Raw genomic sequence first — 17,300 nt, 5'->3', positions numbered from 1 at the left:
TCATAGCTGCTGCTGGTGACATCTGCACAGAGGCATCAGGGTCACGGATAATGTTAAGGCGGCACCATTTCTTTGAAACAGAAAAGTTTCTTCTAAAAGTTCTGGCTTCCTTAAAGTCTGCAGATGCCCTGCTGCAGATCATTCTGTTGACCTGTGCTGTGCTTCAGAAGTAGTCTGTGCATCTCTGCAGGCTCTGAGCAGATGAGGAGAGTGAGTATTGCTCAGCAGACTCCTGGACTCCTCCAGGCTCTGAAGAGAGATTCTTAACATTTTGGACATAGCCATTGTAGAGATGGAAACAAGATTTTCCTAAAGCAATCTTGACCTCATGAAAGCAGCTATTTTCTTAAACCTCAATTACCCTCTTTTCTGGATGTTGTCATGTTAGGTCCTTTGCAGAAGTGACAGTGACAAACTTTCCAACAAGATTCTAACAGGTTTAAAAAGACTGATGATGACAGCAATGCAGAGTTTGTAGACCTCTCCTATGTTTACAAATGTGGGTATAAGAATGCTTTTCCTCAGCTCTACCGCATGTATGTGACCTGCATTTTGATTGGTGGATCATTTGCATCATGTTAAAGCTCTTTCTCAACTTTGTCTCCAGTTCTTACTCCGTTCTGCTGCACCATGCTACATGACAGAAAACAAAATGTATTTATTTTAGCCGACAAGGAGGTTATAACAAGAAGCCTGATATGGACTCATTTGTTAGAAAAAAACAGACTAATGCTGTAATTACTGATAGAAGCCGTGCTGTGTGTTCAGAACAAAATAAACTAAAGGCACAAAAAAACATTAAAAAGAAACGAAAGTCAAAAAAACTCAAAAGAATAAATAGCTACACAGACAGACAAGCTTAGAATAAATAAAGGTAATTAAAAATTGCTCACTCACTCGCTCGCTCGCTCTCTCACTCACTTCCTCACTCACTCGCTCACATAATTAGTCACTAACTCACTCACTAACTCACGCACTCACTCGTTTGCTCGCTCGCTCACTCATTCATTTACTCACTCACTCGCTCACTCATTTGCTCACTCACTCACTCATTTGTTCACTCGCTCACTCATTCGTTTACTCACTCGCTCAGTCATTCACTCACTCACTCATTTGTTCACTCGCTCACTCATTCACTCACTCACTCATTTGTTCACTCGCTGACTAATTTGTTTACTCACTTACTCACTCATTCGTTTACTCTATCACTCACTCACTCGCTCGCCCATTCGTTCGCTTACTCGCTCACTCACTCGCTCACTCACTTGCTCACTCACTTGCTGACTCCCGTAAGGTTACCTGCACAAGACAGCGGCTGTAAGGGAGCTCCAGCTGCAGCCATGGTCCAACGGTTTGAACAGAACCACCACACCTGTCTGGCAACAGCATTAAGCTCGTTCCGTCTGCAGAGACAATCAGATCTGACAAGGTCTTCAAGAACTTTCTGGTTCAGATAAGGTCTTTGCTGTGTTATCTGGATCTGATCCAATCAGCTCTCTATGGTCAGCAGACCCAGAGTCGTTTTCTCCTGTGGGAGTGTGAAGGGGGGGGGGGGGGGGGGGGGGGATTCATAAGTTACCTTGCAGCTGCAGGCTGGAGTGTCGCCACGTCGAGAAGCGCAGCGACACCGACATGGTTCCGCAGAGAAGCTGAGGCCTGCCCGTCTCTAGCCCATGAGAAGCTGCAGAAAGCACAGGACTTTCAGAGATGGCATGACACAGCGACCTGCCCCCCCCTCTGTGCTTTGAGCAGGAAGTGGGAGAGCCTTTCAAAATAAAGCATCCTACATAAAGTTCTGTTAAAGGAAGTATGGGAAGAACTGGGATAATCCTTTTGAAGACGTCTGAATGCAGAAATTACAGCCGTGCTGATTACCAAAGTCTTCTTTTTAATCAGTGATGTTTTCTCTCACAATCTTCTCTGTTTTGGGGGGCAGCTGTGGTGCAGAGGACTCAACCTCTGATCAGAAGGTCACAGGTTCAGTTCCCACCTTGTCCACCCATGTTTCAAAGTGTCCTTGGGCAAGACATTGGAAGAGTGGATGAGTGTCTGCCCTGAGATTAGGCCGTAATGGTTCAAGTCCACAGTAAATGGGGTCCAATGCCTTACTGCTGGACACATTTGCATTTGGGTCTTGTTATGTAATGTTACACATTTAAAAGTAGGTCAACTATCAGAACTTTAACCTCAATTAATGGTAAAAATAGAGAAAAAGAAAATCTAACCATTTCTTTCTGCCATTCCACTGCATTTCTGTTTTTTCACTGATTGTCCTGTCCAGCAGTGAGAGAAATAAAAGCTGAGAGCCTTGTGTTCTGGACAGATTTGATCTTTATATTTAGAAATCCTGAAGCAGCTGAACATCTGTTTAAACCTGTTTGGTGTTTGAAACTAAACTTCCATCTATTTCCAAAACCTGTTGGACCTCCTATAGCCCAACCCCAACCTTCTCATGATTACAGGGTTGCTGGAGCCTATCCCGTGTACTGTAGGTAAATGTGGGGTTCACTTTGTACAAAACTAAACTGAACTTTATTTTTAAGGGCTTTTTCTGTCTTCTTTTTTGGGGGGATGGGGGTGCTGGATCAAACAGTGAAGAGAGAGAGACTTGGTTAGAAAAAAGAACAGCGAATAGAACTTGTAAAAAAACGTACACAATTTAGTTTACAAAACATCAAAATATGCTTAAAACTGAACATTAACAACGTGATGTTTATAGAAGGTCGGGGGTTTAGGGGGTCTGGGCTTAAGGGGGTTGGGGGTATAGGGGGTCTGAATTTTGGGGGTTGGGGTCATAGAAAGTCGGGGTTTTAGGGATTTGGGTTATGGACGGTTGTGGTTTTAGAGGGTTGGGGCTATAGTGGTCAGGGTTTTAGGGGGGTAGCATTTTAGGAGGTCAGAGTTATGGGGGGTTGGGATTATAGAAGGTCGGGGTTTTAGGGGGTTGGGGTTATAGCAGGTTGGGGTTTTAAGGGTTGGGTTTATAGAAGGTCAGGGTTTTAGGGGGTTGGGGTTTTAGAAGGTCAGGGTTCTAGGGGGTTGGGGTTATAGAAGGTCGGTGTTTTATGGGTTGGGGTTGTAGACGGTCGCGGTTTTAGGGGGTTGGGACTATAGAAGGTCAGGGTTCTAGGGGGTTGGGTCTATAGAAGGTCAGGGTTCTAGGGGGTTGGGGTTATAGAAGGTCTGTGTTTTATGGGTTGGGGTTGTAGACGGTCGCGGTTTTAGGGGGTTGGGACTATAGAAGGTCAGGGTTCTAGGGGGTTGGGGCTATAGAAGGTCAGGGTTCTAGGGGGTTGGGTACATAGAAGGTCGGGGTTTTAGGGGGTTGGGTACATAGAAGGTCAGGGTTCTAGGGGGTTGGGGTTATAGAAGGTCGGTGTTTTATGGGTTGGGGTTGTAGACGGTCGCGGTTTTAGGGGGTTGGGACTATAGAAGGTCAGGGTTCTAGGGGGTTGGGGCTATAGAAGGTCTGTGTTTTATGGGTTGGGGTTGTAGACGGTCGCGGTTTCAGGGGGTTGGGACTATAGAAGGTCAGGGTTCTAGGGGGTTGGGGCTATAGAAGGTCAGGGTTCTAGGGGGTTGGGGCTATAGAAGGTCAGGGTTCTAGGGGGTTGGGTACATAGAAGGTCGGGGTTTTAGGGGGTTGGGTACATAGAAGGTCAGGGTTCTAGGGGGTTGGGGTCATAGAAGGTCGGGGTTTTAGGGGGTTGGGGTCATAGAAGGTCAGGGTTCTAGGGGGTTGGGGCTATAGAAGGTCAGGGTTCTAGGGGGTTGGGGCTATAGAAGGTCAGGGTTCTAGGGGGTTGAGGTTATAGAAGGTCGGTGTTTTATGGGTTGGGGTTGTAGACGGTCGCGGTTTTAGGGGGTTGGGGCTATAGAAGGTCAGGGTTCTAGGGGGTTGGGGCTATAGAAGGTCAGGGTTCTAGGGGGTTGGGTACATGGAAGGTCGGGGTTTTAGGGGGTTGGGTACATGGAAGGTCGGGGTTTTAGGGGGTTGGGTACATAGAAGGTCAGGGTTCTAGGGGGTTGGGGTCATAGAAGGTCGGGGTTTTAGGGGGTTGGGTACATAGAAGGTCAGGGTTTTAGGGGGTTGGGGTCATAGAAGGTCAGGGTTCTAGGGGGTTGGGGCTATAGAAGGTCAGGGTTCTAGGGGGTTGGGGTTTTAGGGAGTTGGGATCATAGGCTACGTTCACACTGCAGGCTGAAACGACCCAATTCCGAATTTTTTGCCCCTAAGCGGCCCAATTCCGATCTTTTCATGACAGTCTGAATGACACAGATCCGATCTTTTCAATTGCGACCCAGGCCCCGTGGGTTTGCCGGCCTGATTCCGAATTGTAGCCGTTCTTTTCAATTGCGACCGCCGTCTGACCGGCCAGGCGACTTGATTCCGAACTGTACGTCATCGACACGCAACAAACGTCATCATTTTGCGTTAAAGTAGGCAGGAACGAGAACGTAAACATCAACCATGGTGGACGATGCTGCTGAGACCAGACAGTGGAAGGGAAGCGAGATCCCCGATTGGATTAATATTTGGGCTGATCGCTCTTTTCAGGCCAAACTCCAGGGCTCTTATTGCAACTGGGCGGTTTTTGAAAAAATTTCCAGATAAATGGCAGAGCGTGGTGTTGAACCTTTACCGCGATAACTTTTTTTTCTTTCTCCCCTTTGACCGTGCTCAAGCGCGGGGGACCCGAGGCGATCCCCCTCCTCCTCCTCCCTGTTCTGATCCTTAGATTCTCCAGAACGGGTTAATAAAGAGTCCATAGCATTTATTTTGGGGGAAAACCTTCTTTTATTACCGTCCTCCGTAACACACAACATGAATGCGCGCACACACTGCCCCCCCCCCCCCATTCTCTATCGCGGCACGCGCTTGCACACACACACGCGGGCGAGCGGCTCCAACACATACACATTTCCATTCCACTACAGTGGGTACAGACGATCCAGACTCCATTGCCTTCTTAAAATGAGAAGATTGTAATTGTGCTGCTCCTTCGTGAAAATAAATTTAATATATTACAAAAAGAGCTCCGCTTTTGACAACACTGTTGTTGACATCCATTGTTAACGTTGGCTCCGCAAACAAGTGACGTCGTTCACCGTTGAGTATTCTTCTGGCTTCTGCGCATGCGGGTCTCGTTTGGGTCGTGTCACGGTCACACTGGTGATCACAAAAGTTCGGATTTACTTGGAAATGTGAACGGTCTAGCAAACAATTCGGATTTTTTCAAAAAATCCGAATTGAGCATTAAGCCCTGCAGTGTGAACGTAGCCATAGAAGGTCGGGGTTTTAGGGGGTTGGGTACATAGAAGGTCGGGGTTTTAGGGGGTTGGGTACATAGAAGGTCAGGGTTCTAGGGGGTTGGGGTCATAGAAGGTCGGGGTTTTAGGGGGTTGGGTACATAGAAGGTCAGGGTTTTAGGGGGTTGGGGCTATAGAAGGTCAGGGTTCTAGGGGGTTGGGGCTATAGAAGGTCAGGGTTCTAGGGGGTTGGGGTTTTAGGGAGTTGGGGTCATAGAAGGTCGGGGTTTTAGGGGGTTGGGTACATAGAAGGTCGGGGTTTTAGGGGGTTGGGTACATAGAAGGTCGGGGTTTTAGGGGTTTTGGGTACATAGAAGGTCGGGGTTTTAGGGGGTTGGGTCTATAGAAGGTCAGGGTTCTAGGGGGTTGGGGTTATAGAAGGTCGGTGTTTTATGGGTTGGGGTTGTAGACGGTCGCGGTTTTAGGGGGTTGGGGCTATAGAAGGTCAGGGTTCTAGGGTATTGGGGCTATAAAGGTCAGGGTTCTAGGGGGTTGGGTACATGGAAGGTCGGGGTTTTAGGGGGTTGGGTACATAGAAGGTCAGGGTTCTAGGGGGTTGGGGTCATAGAAGGTCGGGGTTTTAAGGGGGTTGGGTACATAGAAGGTCAGGGTTTTAGGGGGTTGGGCACATAGAAGGTCAGGGTTTTAGGGGGTTGGGGTCATAGAAGGTCGGGGTTTTAGGGGGTTGGGCACATAGAAGGTCAGGGTTTTAGGGGGTTGGAGTCATAGAAGGTAGGGGTTTTAGGGGGTTGGGGTCATAGAAGGTCGTGGTTTTAGGGGGTTGGGGTTTTAGGGAGTTGGGATCATAGGCTACGTTCACACTGCAGGCTGAAACGACCCAATTCCGAATTTTTTGCCCCACACACACATTCACACACACATTCACACACTGAAGGGGGCTCCGCTGCCGAACGCTGTCACCAACCTGTAACCACCAGGAGCAATGGGGGGTTAAGTGTCTTGGCTGAAGATACTTTGCCACATGGGGCATAGGGTGGGGATAGAACCTTTCATCCTAAAATCCCAGGTTGACCGCTCCCCCTCTACATCATGGTTGTACAATTTCATTCTAACCTGCTTACACACGCCTCTCCACCTTTAGTGGGAAACAGGTGGAGTCTTCTCCACCTTCTCCACCTCTGCTACCTGGAACCTCACCATTCCACAGGAGTCTGAAGTCTGGTTCACCTCCTCCCTAAAACCACACAGCACACTTCTTTTCACTGTTACCATCACTTGGTCCTGTGCTGTGGCTTTGTCCTCTTCATCTTCCTCACACCCCCCTTCTCTGCTCCATTCTGCATTTGAGTTCTTCCATTCAAAGTTCTACTCAAAACAAATCCCTGCATTTAGCTGGACTTGGGACCAGCACACAAAGGACTGGATTGTGTCTCTTTGTGGTTGTATTGCATATCCTCACATATATCCACACTGAATTATCCACACAATGACAGATCATACACATGTAACTACTGTCTACATCAACCTGCACACACACACACATGTGCAGAGATACACACACACACACACACATGTGAGCATTTACAAGTTACTGTACAATGCGCTGCATTTCCAAATCTAAAATCTGTTGGACTGAAGGTCAGGTTTCGTCATCCTCTGATGTCTCACGTCTTTACTAAAATCCTCTAAGAGTGAGATGTCTGTTTGGGGTTTCCTGTTGGAAGTCTTCTGACCTCACGGACAGACATCACTACATGGACAAAAACAGATTTCCAATCAGCAGATATGATGTGGGTGGAGAAGAACTGAACATTTCAATCTGAACCAATGATCTGGAATCTGTTCTAACCTCTGATCAACGTGTCATTTCATCTGCTCGTCTGTCTTCTCATGTTGTCTTTTTGTTTTTTTCTGTTACTGTCAGAAATCCTGATGATATTTCATCACAGAACACTTTTCACATTAGAAAGTTCCCTCAGCCGTAATGTTTCTGCGCCTTTGTCATTTAAAGCTGCTCTTGGTTCTTCAGACTGAATCTGGCTTAAATATTAGGATTTTTGATACATCTCCTGAGTTCATTTCAGCAGCAGCGGCTGCTGCAGCAGGTCTCGTTGCTGCATCATTTGACTTTATTCTATTTTGGACAAAGCTTCTCATATTCAGAGCAAAAACAGCAGAACTGATTCTTCTACTGACCTGTGTTGTTTTTTTACCTGTTGTCATGGTGATTCTTCAATCTGAGCTCCACTTAAGGTATTTTAACGTCCACAAGAGTCTGATGAACTCAGACAGAAGTTGATCTTAACCTGATGAGTTAGAGTTTCCCAGTTCAGATTCAACCAGTGAGAGTTTTTGTCAGCTCAGGTTAGGCTCAGCATCCTCAATGACCAGAGCTCCAGAGCAGTTCTCCAGAAGAGCAAACAATAAAGAAGATAAAAGATCCACAACATGCTAAAGGATGTCCGTGTGCTGAGTTTGAGAACCAGATAAGAACTTTGTGCAGCTGACCTGAATATTTCAGAGAATCCAGAGTCTGATGGTTTATTTCTGCTCGGAAACACTGAATCAAGCATGTCAGACATGGACGAAGGCTTTGCCAGCAGAACCACAAACACGTTTCAAACAATCATCGGGATCCCCCTACTCCAAAATCTGCTGTTCATGACACCACAGCACCAGGGAGGATAAGTTTGTAAGAAAGAAGAAGCAGTTTCATTGGATGAATTCAGCCAGAACTCTTCAGCTCAAAGTCCACCGAACCAGTTCACATGCTGATCTCTGTCTGACTCAGAATCCCAAACCAGGACCAGAACCAGGCATATTCTCACCGTTCACGAACTTCCACACTGACACGGAGCCCCCGTCGGGGCCAGTCATGGTGCCGTCCTCAAGAGCCGAGCCGAACCAGACCACTGTGATCCATCCGAGCCAAACCCAAACCGTCATCTTACCACTGAGGATAAAACCCCGCCCCCTGAAGTCGACAGGTGCTGATGGTTGTGCAGCCCGAAACTGACCCAAACCGCCTGCACACTGAATAAAGCATCTAAGGTGAAGAGAGGAGACGAGCTCCTCCTCTTCTCTGACCAAAATAAGGTTTTGTTATCTTGGAGCCGGAGCCAGATTGGAGAGGAGCCCTGATAAAGCCCAGTTTGAAGCCTGAGAACCGATCCAGAACCGCAAATGCCACGCCTAGTTTTTCTTCTCTGCTGGTACCCATCGCCGATGTGTTTCATGTTGTGAACAGTTGAAGCCACTCTGGAAGGAAAACCATTACTGAACCAGAACCTTGTCCTGATTTGGGCCCCAGATCACGTACTGTTTTCACCAAACAAAGCCAAGGCCTCACACTGATAAGATAGTGGATTTCCTCCCAGCTACTTTTGAATCAGGTCACACTGGGGGTGGGGGGTTACTTCGATTTATTGAAACCTGAAAAATGTCATAAGTTTAGATTCAAATGAAGAATCGGATGTTTGATTCCCTATTTTCCTCCGATTATGAAAGTTACTCTGACTGTCCTTGACTACAGAGACATGACAACAGCTTGTGTTCAAAAAAGGGGGTTGGTTGGTGTGTTGATAACATTTGAGTGTGTGTGTAGACGGGCCCCGCCCTTTTTGTACTGCATTTGAACCTTACCATAATGATTAACAACCAGTAAACCTGTCTGCTCTATGCTGCTTCATAGTCTTATCCCCCTTCCCCTCCTATTATCACCCCCTACCGCCCCCTCTCTCTAGCGTCCCTCTCTCTTCTTCCCCTCTTTCCTTTTCCGTCCGGTCCAACACCAAAGATTTTCAGACATGATTGAAATTAATAAAGTTTGGCCTCAATTACAAAAGGGGTTTATTCAGACATACCTTTGGTTTGTCAGAAGATTAATAACCCCTCTTGTTAAAGCAAAATATGTCCAACACAAGAGGCCCTCAGCTCTCGTCTGTCTGCCCAGCTGTTGGACAGAACAAGTTAAAAAAAAAAAAAAAAAGGGGGTTGGAGCTTTGTGTGTCACCCTCTGTGCGGGGTAACAGGCAACCCCCCCCCCATACACACACTATCTTTTTACAAGACACAGTTGTTCAACTTGATACATACTACTGGGTGCGACATAAAAAATATCCAAACAGTCAGTCATCAAACATTGGACAGTGAATCAGCAAAAAGACACCATACCTCCAGTATCTCTGGCATTGAAAGAACTCTAGAGGGTGGATAACCTGTCCAGGCCTGTAGGGGGTGGAGTACCTGTTCAGGCATGTAGGGGGTGGATAACCTGTCAAGGCCTGTGAGGGTGCTGAACAAGTCCAGGCCTGTAGGGGGTTGGAGTACCTGTCCAGGCCTGTGGGGGTGAAGTACCAGTTCAGGCCTGTGGGGGTGAAGTACCTGTTCAGGATTGTAGGGGGTGGAGTACCTGTTCAGGCCTGTGGGGGTGGAGTACCTGTTCAGGATTGTAGGGGGTGGAGTACCTGTTCGAGCCTGTAAGGGATGGAGAACCTGTTCAGGTCTGCGGGGGTGGAGTACCTGTTCAGGCCTCTAGGGGTTGGATAACCCGTCCAGCTTGTAAGGGGTGGAGAACCTGTCCAGGCCTGTATGGAGTGGAAATCCTGCCCAGGCCTGTAGGGTGTTGGTGTACCTGTTCAAGCCTGTGGGGGATGGAGTACCTGATCAGGTCTGTGGCGGGTGGAGTACCTGTTCAGGATTGTAGGGGGTGGAGTACCTGTTTGGACTTGTAGGGGGTGGAATACCTGTTCAGGCCTGTGGGGGTGGAGTACCTGTTCGTGCCTGTAGGGGGTGGAGTACCTGTTCAGGTCTGTGGCGGGTGGAGTACCTGTTCGGGCCTGTAGGGGGTGGAGTACCTGTTCAGGTCTGTAGGGGGTGGAGTACCTGTTCGGGCCTGTAGGGGGTGGAGTACCTGTTCAGGCCTGTGGGGGGTGGAGTACCTGTCCAGGCCTGTAGGGGGTTGGTGTACCTGTTCAGGCCTGTGGGGGTGAAGTACTTGTTCAGGTCTGTGGGGGTGGAGTACCTGTTCAGGATTGTAGGGGTGGAGTACCTGTTAGGACATGTAAAGGGTGGAGTACCTGTTCAGGGTTGTAGGGGGTGGAGTACCTGTTTGGACCTGTAGGGGGTGGAGTACCTGTTCAGGCCTGTAGGGGGTTGGAGTACCTGTTCAGGCCTGTGGGGGTGGAGTACCTGTTCAGGATTGTAGGGGGTGGAGAACCTGTTTGGACCTGTAGGGGGTGGAGTACCTGTTCAGGCCTGTGGGGGGTGGAGTACCTGTTCGGACATGTAGGGGTGAAGTTCCTGTCCAGGCCTGTAGGGGGTGGAGAACCAGGCCTGTAGGGGGTTGGAGTACCTGTTCAGGCCTGTGGGGGTGGAGTACCTACCTGTTCAGGATTGTAGGGGGTGGAGTACCAGTTCAGGCCTGTGGGGGGTGGAGTACCTGTTCGGACCTGTAGGGGTAAAGTTCCTGTCCAGGCCTGTAGGGGGTGGAAAACCAGGCCTGTAGGGGGTTGGAGTACCTGTTCAGGATTGTAGATGGTGGAGTACCTGTTTGGACCTGTAGGGGGTGGAGTACCTGTTCAGGCCTGTGGGGGTGGAGTACCTGTTCAGGATTGTAGGGGGTGGAGTACTTGTCCAGGCCTGTAGGGGTTGGAGTACCTGTTCAGGCCTGTGGGGGTGGAGGACCTGTCCAGGCCTGTAGGGGGTGGAGAACCTGTTCAGGCCTGTGGGGGAGGAGTACCTGTTCGGACCTGTAGGGGAAGGAGTACCTGTTTAGGTCTGTGGGGGGTGGAGTACCTGTTCAGGCCTGTGGTGGGTGGAGAACCTGTTCAGGATTGTAGGGGGTGGAGTAACTGTTAGGGCCTGTAGGGGGTGGAGTACCTGTTCAGGTCTGTAGGGGTTGGAGTACCTGTTCAGGCCTGTGGGGGTGGAGTACCTGTTCAGGCCTGTGGGGGTGGAGTACCTGTTCAGGTCTGTGGGGGTGGAGTACCTGTTCAGGATTGTAGGGGTTGGAGTACCTGTCCAGGCCTGTAAGGGATGGAGAACCTGTTCAGGTCTGTGGGGGTGGAGTACCTGTCCAGGCCTGTAGGGGCGGAGAACCTGTCCAGGCCTGTAAGGGGTTGGTGTACCTGTTCAGGCCTGTGGGGGTGAAGTACTTCTTCAGGTCTGTGGGGGTGGATAACCTGTCCAGGCCTCTGGGGGTGGATAACCTGTCCTGGCCTGTGGAGGTGGAGAACCTGTCCAGGTCTGTGGGGGTGAAGTACCTGTTCAGGCCTGTGGGGGTGGAGTACCTGTTTGGACCTGTAGGGGGTGGAGTACCTGTTCAGGCCTGTAGGGGGTGGAGTACCTGTTCAGGATTGTAGGGGGTGGAGTAACGGTCCAGGCCTGTAGGGGGTGGAGTACCTGTTCAGGCCTGTGGGGGTGGAGTACCTGTTCAGGCCTGTGGGGGTGGAGGACCTGTCCAGGCCTGTAGGTGGTGGAGAACCTGTTCAGGCCTGTGGGGGTGGAGTAACTGTTCGGACCTGTAGGGGATAGAGTACCTGTTCAGGCCTGTCGGGGGTGGAGTACCTGTTCGGACCTGTAGGGGTGAAGTTCCTGTCCAGGCCTGTAGGGGGTGGAGAACCAGGCCTGTAGGGGGTTGGAGTACCTGTTCAGGCCTGTAGGGGGTGGATAACCTGTCCAGGCCTGTGGGGGTGGATAAACTGTCCAGGCCTGTGGGGGTGGATAACCTGTCCTGGCCTGTAGGGGATGGACAACCTGTCCAGGCCTGTGGGGGTGAAGTACCTTTTCAGGCCTGTGGGGGTGGAGTACCTGTTCAGGATTGTAGGGGGTGGAGTACCTGTTTGGACCTGTAGGGGGTGGAGTACCTGTTCAGGCCTGTAGGGGTGGAGTACCTGTTCAGGAATGTAGGGGGTGGAGTACCTGTTCAGGCCTGTGGGGGTGGAGGACCTGTCCAGGCCTGTAGGTAGTGGAGAACCTGTTCAGGCCTGTGGGGGTGGAGTAACTGTTCGGACCTGTAGGGGATGGAGTACCTGTTCAGGCCTGTGGGGGGTGGAGTACCTGTTCAGGATTGTAGGGGGTGGAGTACCTGTTCGGGCCTGTAGGGGGTGGAGTACCTGTTCAGGTCTGTAGGGGTTGGAGTACCTGTTCAGGTCTGTGGTGGGTGGAGTACCTGTTCAGGCCTGCAGGGGGCTGAGAACCTGTCCAGGCCTGTAGGGGGTGGAGTACCTGTCCAGGCCTGTGGGGGTCGAGTACCTGTTCAGGATTCTAGGGGTTAGAGTACCTGTCCAGGCCTGTAAGGGGTGGAGAACCTGTTCAGGTCTTTGGGGGTGGAGTACCTGGTCAGGCCTCTAGGGGTTGGAGAACCCGTCCAGCTTGTAAGGGGTGGAGAACCTGTCCAGGCCTGTAGGGAGTGGACAACCTGCCCAGGCCTGTAGGGTGTTGGTGTACCTGTTCAAGCCTGTGGGGGATGGAGTACCTGTTCAGGCCTGTGGGGGTGGAGTACCTGTTCAGGATTCTAGGGGTTGGAGTACCTGTCCAGGCCTGTAAGGGGTGGAGAACCTGTCCACGCCTGTAGGGCGGTGGAGTACCTGTTCAGGCCTGTGGGGGGTGGAGTACCTGTCCAGGCCTGTAGGGGGCGGAGAACCTGTCCACGCCTGTAGGGGGTTGGTGTACTTGTTCAGGCCTGTGGGGGTGAAGTACTTGTTCGGGTCTGTGGGGGTGGAGTACCTGTTAAGGCCTGTGGGGGTGGAGTACCTGTTCAGGTCTGTGGGGGTGGAGTACCTGTTCAGGATTGTAGGGGTTGGAGTACCTGTTCAGGTCTGTGGGGGTGGAGTACCTGTTCAGGCCTCTAGGGGTTGGAGAACCCGTCCAGCTTGTAAGGGGTGGAGAACCTGTCCAGGCCTGTAGGGAGTGGTGAACCTGCCCAGGCCTGTAGGGTGTTGGTGTACCTGTTCAAGCCTGTGGGGGATGGAGTACCTGATCAGGTCTGTGGCGGGTGGAGTACCTGTTCAGGATTGTAGGGGGTGGAGTACCTGTTTAGGCCCTTGGGGGAGTGGAGTACCTGTTCAGGTCTGTAGGGGGTTGAGTACCTGTTCGGGCCTGTAGGGGGTGGAGTACCTGTTCAGGCATGTGGGGGGTGGAGTACCTGTCCAGGCCTGTGGGGGTGGAGTACCTGTTCAGGATTGTAGGGGGTGGAGTACCTGTCCAGGCCTGTAAGGGGTGGAGAACCTGTCCACGCCTGTAGGGCGGTGGAGTACTTGTTCAGGCCTGTGGGGGGTGGAGTACCTGTCCAGGCTTGTAGGGGGCGGAGAACCTGTCTACGCCTGTAGGGGGTTGGTGTACCTGTTCAAGCCTGTGGGGGATGGAGTACCTGATCAGGTCTGTGGCGGGTGGAGTACCTGTTCAGGATTGTAGGGGGTGGAGTACCTGTTTAGGCCCTTGGGGGGGTGGAGTACCTGTTCAGGTCTGTAGGGGGTTGAGTACCTGTTCGGGCCTGTAGGGGGTGGAGTACCTGTTCAGGCCTGTGGGGGGTGGAGTACCTGTCCAGGCCTGTAGGGGGGTGGAATACCTGTCCAGGCCTGTAGGGGCGGAGAACCTGTCCAGGCCTGTAGGGGGTTGGTGTACCTGTTCAGGTCTGTGGGGGTGGAGTACCTGTGCAGGATTGTAGGGGTGGAGTACCTGTTTGGACCTGTAGGGGGTGGAGTACCTGTTCAGGCCTGTAGGGGTTGGAGTACCTGTTCAGGCCTGTGGGGGTGGAGTACCTGTTCAGGCCTGTGGGGGTGGAGTACCTGTTCAGGTCTGTGGGGGTGGAGTACCTGTTCAGGATTGTAGGGGTTGGAGTACCTGTCCAGGCCTGTAAGGGATGGAGAACCTGTTCAGGTCTGTGGGGGTGGAGTACCTGTCCAGGCCTGTAGGGGCGGAGAACCTGTCCAGGCCTGTAGGGGGTTGGTGTACCTGTTCAGGCCTGTGGGGGTGAAGTACTTCTTCAGGTCTGTGGGGGTGGATAACCTGTCCAGGCCTCTGGGGGTGGATAACCTGTCCTGGCCTGTGGAGGTGGAGAACCTGTCCAGGTCTGTGGGGGTGAAGTACGTGTTCAGGCCTGTGGGGGTGGAGTACCTGTTTGGACCTGTAGGGGGTGGAGTACCTGTTCAGGCCTGTAGGGGATGGAGTACCTGTTCAGGATTGTAGGGGGTGGAGTAACGGTCCAGGCCTGTAGGGGGTGGAGTACCTGTTCAGGCCTGTGGGGGTGGAGTACCTGTTCAGGCCTGTGGGGGTGGAGGACCTGTCCAGGCCTGTAGGTGGTGGAGAACCTGTTCAGGCCTGTGGGGGTGGAGTAACTGTTCGGACCTGTAGGGGATGGAGTACCTGTTCAGAACTGTCGGGGGTGGAGTACCTGTTCGGACCTGTAGGGGTGAAGTTCCTGTCCAGGCCTGTAGGGGGTGGAGAACCAGGCCTGTAGGGGGTTGGAGTACCTGTTCAGGCCTGTAGGGGGTGGATAACCTGTCCAGGCCTGTGGGGGTGGATAACCTGTCCAGGCCTGTGGGGGTGGATAACCTGTCCTGGCCTGTAGGGGATGGACAACCTGTCCAGGCCTGTGGGGGTGAAGTACCTTTTCAGGCCTGTGGGGGTGGAGTACCTGTGCAGGATTGTAGGGGTGGAGTACCTGTTTGGACCTGTAGGGGGTGGAGTACCTGTTCAGGCCTGTAGGGGTTGGAGTACCTGTTCAGGCCTGTGGGGGTGGAGTACCTGTTCAGGCCTGTGGGGGTGGAGTACCTGTTCAGGTCTGTGGGGGTGGAGTACCTGTTCAGGATTGTAGGGGTTGGAGTACCTGTCCAGGCCTGTAAGGGATGGAGAACCTGTTCAGGTCTGTGGGGGTGGAGTACCTGTCCAGGCCTGTAGGGGCGGAGAACCTGTCCAGGCCTGTAGGGGGTTGGTGTACCTGTTCAGGCCTGTGGGGGTGAAGTACTTCTTCAGGTCTGTGGGGGTGGATAACCTGTCCAGGCCTCTGGGGGTGGATAACCTGTCCTGGCCTGTGGAGGTGGAGAACCTGTCCAGGTCTGTGGGGGTGAAGTACCTGTTCAGGCCTGTGGGGGTGGAGTACCTGTTTGGACCTGTAGGGGGTGGAGTACCTGTTCAGGCCTGTAGGGGATGGAGTACCTGTTCAGGATTGTAGGGGGTGGAGTAACGGTCCAGGCCTGTAGGGGGTGGAGTACCTGTTCAGGCCTGTGGGGGTGGAGTACCTGTTCAGGCCTGTGGGGGTGGAGGACCTGTCCAGGCCTGTAGGTGGTGGAGAACCTGTTCAGGCCTGTGGGGGTGGAGTAACTGTTCGGACCTGTAGGGGATGGAGTACCTGTTCAGAACTGTCGGGGGTGGAGTACCTGTTCGGACCTGTAGGGGTGAAGTTCCTGTCCAGGCCTGTAGGGGGTGGAGAACCAGGCCTGTAGGGGGTTGGAGTACCTGTTCAGGCCTGTAGGGGGTGGATAACCTGTCCAGGCCTGTGGGGGTGGATAACCTGTCCAGGCCTGTGGGGGTGGATAACCTGTCCTGGCCTGTAGGGGATGGACAACCTGTCCAGGCCTGTGGGGGTGAAGTACCTTTTCAGGCCTGTGGGGGTGGAGTACCTGTTCAGGATTGTAGGGGGTGGAGTACCTGTTTGGACCTGTAGGGGGTGGAGTACCTGTTCAGGCCTGTAGGGGGTGGAGTACCTGTTCAAGAATGTAGGGGGTGGAGTACCTGTTCAGGCCTGTGGGGGTGGAGTACCTGTTCAGGCCTGTGGGGGTGGAGGACCTGTCCAGGCCTGTAGGGGATGGAGTACCTGTTCAGGCCTGTGGGGGGTGGAGTACCTGTTCAGGATTGTAGGGGGTGGAGTACCTGTTCGGGCCTGTAGGGGATGGAGTACCTGTTCAGGCCTGTGGGGGGTGGAGTACCTGTTCAGGATTGTAGGGGTTGGAGTACCTGTCCAGGCCTGTAGGGGATGGAGTACCTGTTCAGGCCTGTGGGGGGTGGAGTACCTGTTCAGGATTGTAGGGGGTGGAGTAACTGTTCGGACCTGTAGGGGATGGAGTACCTGTTCAGGCCTGTGGGGGGTGGAGTACCTGTTCAGGATTGTAGGGGGTGGAGTACCTGTTCGGGCCTGTAGGGGGTGGAGTACCTGTTCAGGTCTGTAGGGGTTGGAGTACCTGTTCAGGTCTGTGGTGGGTGGAGTACCTGTTCAGGCCTGCAGGGGGCTGAGAACCTGTCCAGGCCTGTAGGGGGTGGAGTACCTGTTCAGGATTCTAGGGGTTGGAGTACCTGTCCAGGCCTGTAAGGGGTGGAGAACCTGTTCAGGTCTTTGGGGGTGGAGTACCTGGTCAGGCCTCTAGGGGTTGGAGAACCCGTCCAGCTTGTAAGGGGTGGAGAACCTGTCCAGGCCTGTAGGGAATGGAGAACCTGCCCAGGCCTGTAGGGTGTTGGTGTACCTGTTCAAGCCTGTGGGGGATGGAGTACCTGTTCAGGCCTGTGGGGGTGGAGTACCTTTTCAGGATTCTAGGGGTTGGAGTACCTGTCCAGGCCTGTAAGGGGTGGAGAACCTGTCCACGCCTGTAGGGCGGTGGAGTACCTGTTCAGGCCTGTGGGGGGTGGAGTACCTGTCCAGGCCTGTAGGGGGCGGAGAACCTGTCCACGCCTGTAGGGGGTTGGTGTACTTGTTCAGGCCTGTGGGGGTGAAGTACTTGTTCGGGTCTGTGGGGGTGGAGTACCTGTTCAGGCCTGTGGGGGTGGAGTACCTGTTCAGGATTGTAGGGGTTGGAGTACCTGTTCAGGTCTGTGGGGGTGGAGTACCTGTTCAGGCCTCTAGGGGTTGGAGAACCCGTCCAGCTTGTAAGGGGTGGAGAACCTGTCCAGGCCTGTAGGGAGTGGTGAACCTGCCCAGGCCTGTAGGGTGTTGGTGTACCTGTTCAAGCCTGTGGGGGATGGAGTACCTGATCAGGTCTGTGGCGGGTGGAGTACCTGTTCAGGATTGTAGGGGGTGGAGTACCTGTTTAGGCCCT

The sequence above is a fragment of the Oryzias latipes genome, chromosome 12 (genome assembly GCF_002234675.1).
Source record: "Oryzias latipes chromosome 12, ASM223467v1".
Taxonomy (NCBI): Eukaryota; Metazoa; Chordata; class Actinopteri; order Beloniformes; family Adrianichthyidae; genus Oryzias; species Oryzias latipes.
Note: the sequence above shows the minus strand (reverse complement) of the source record.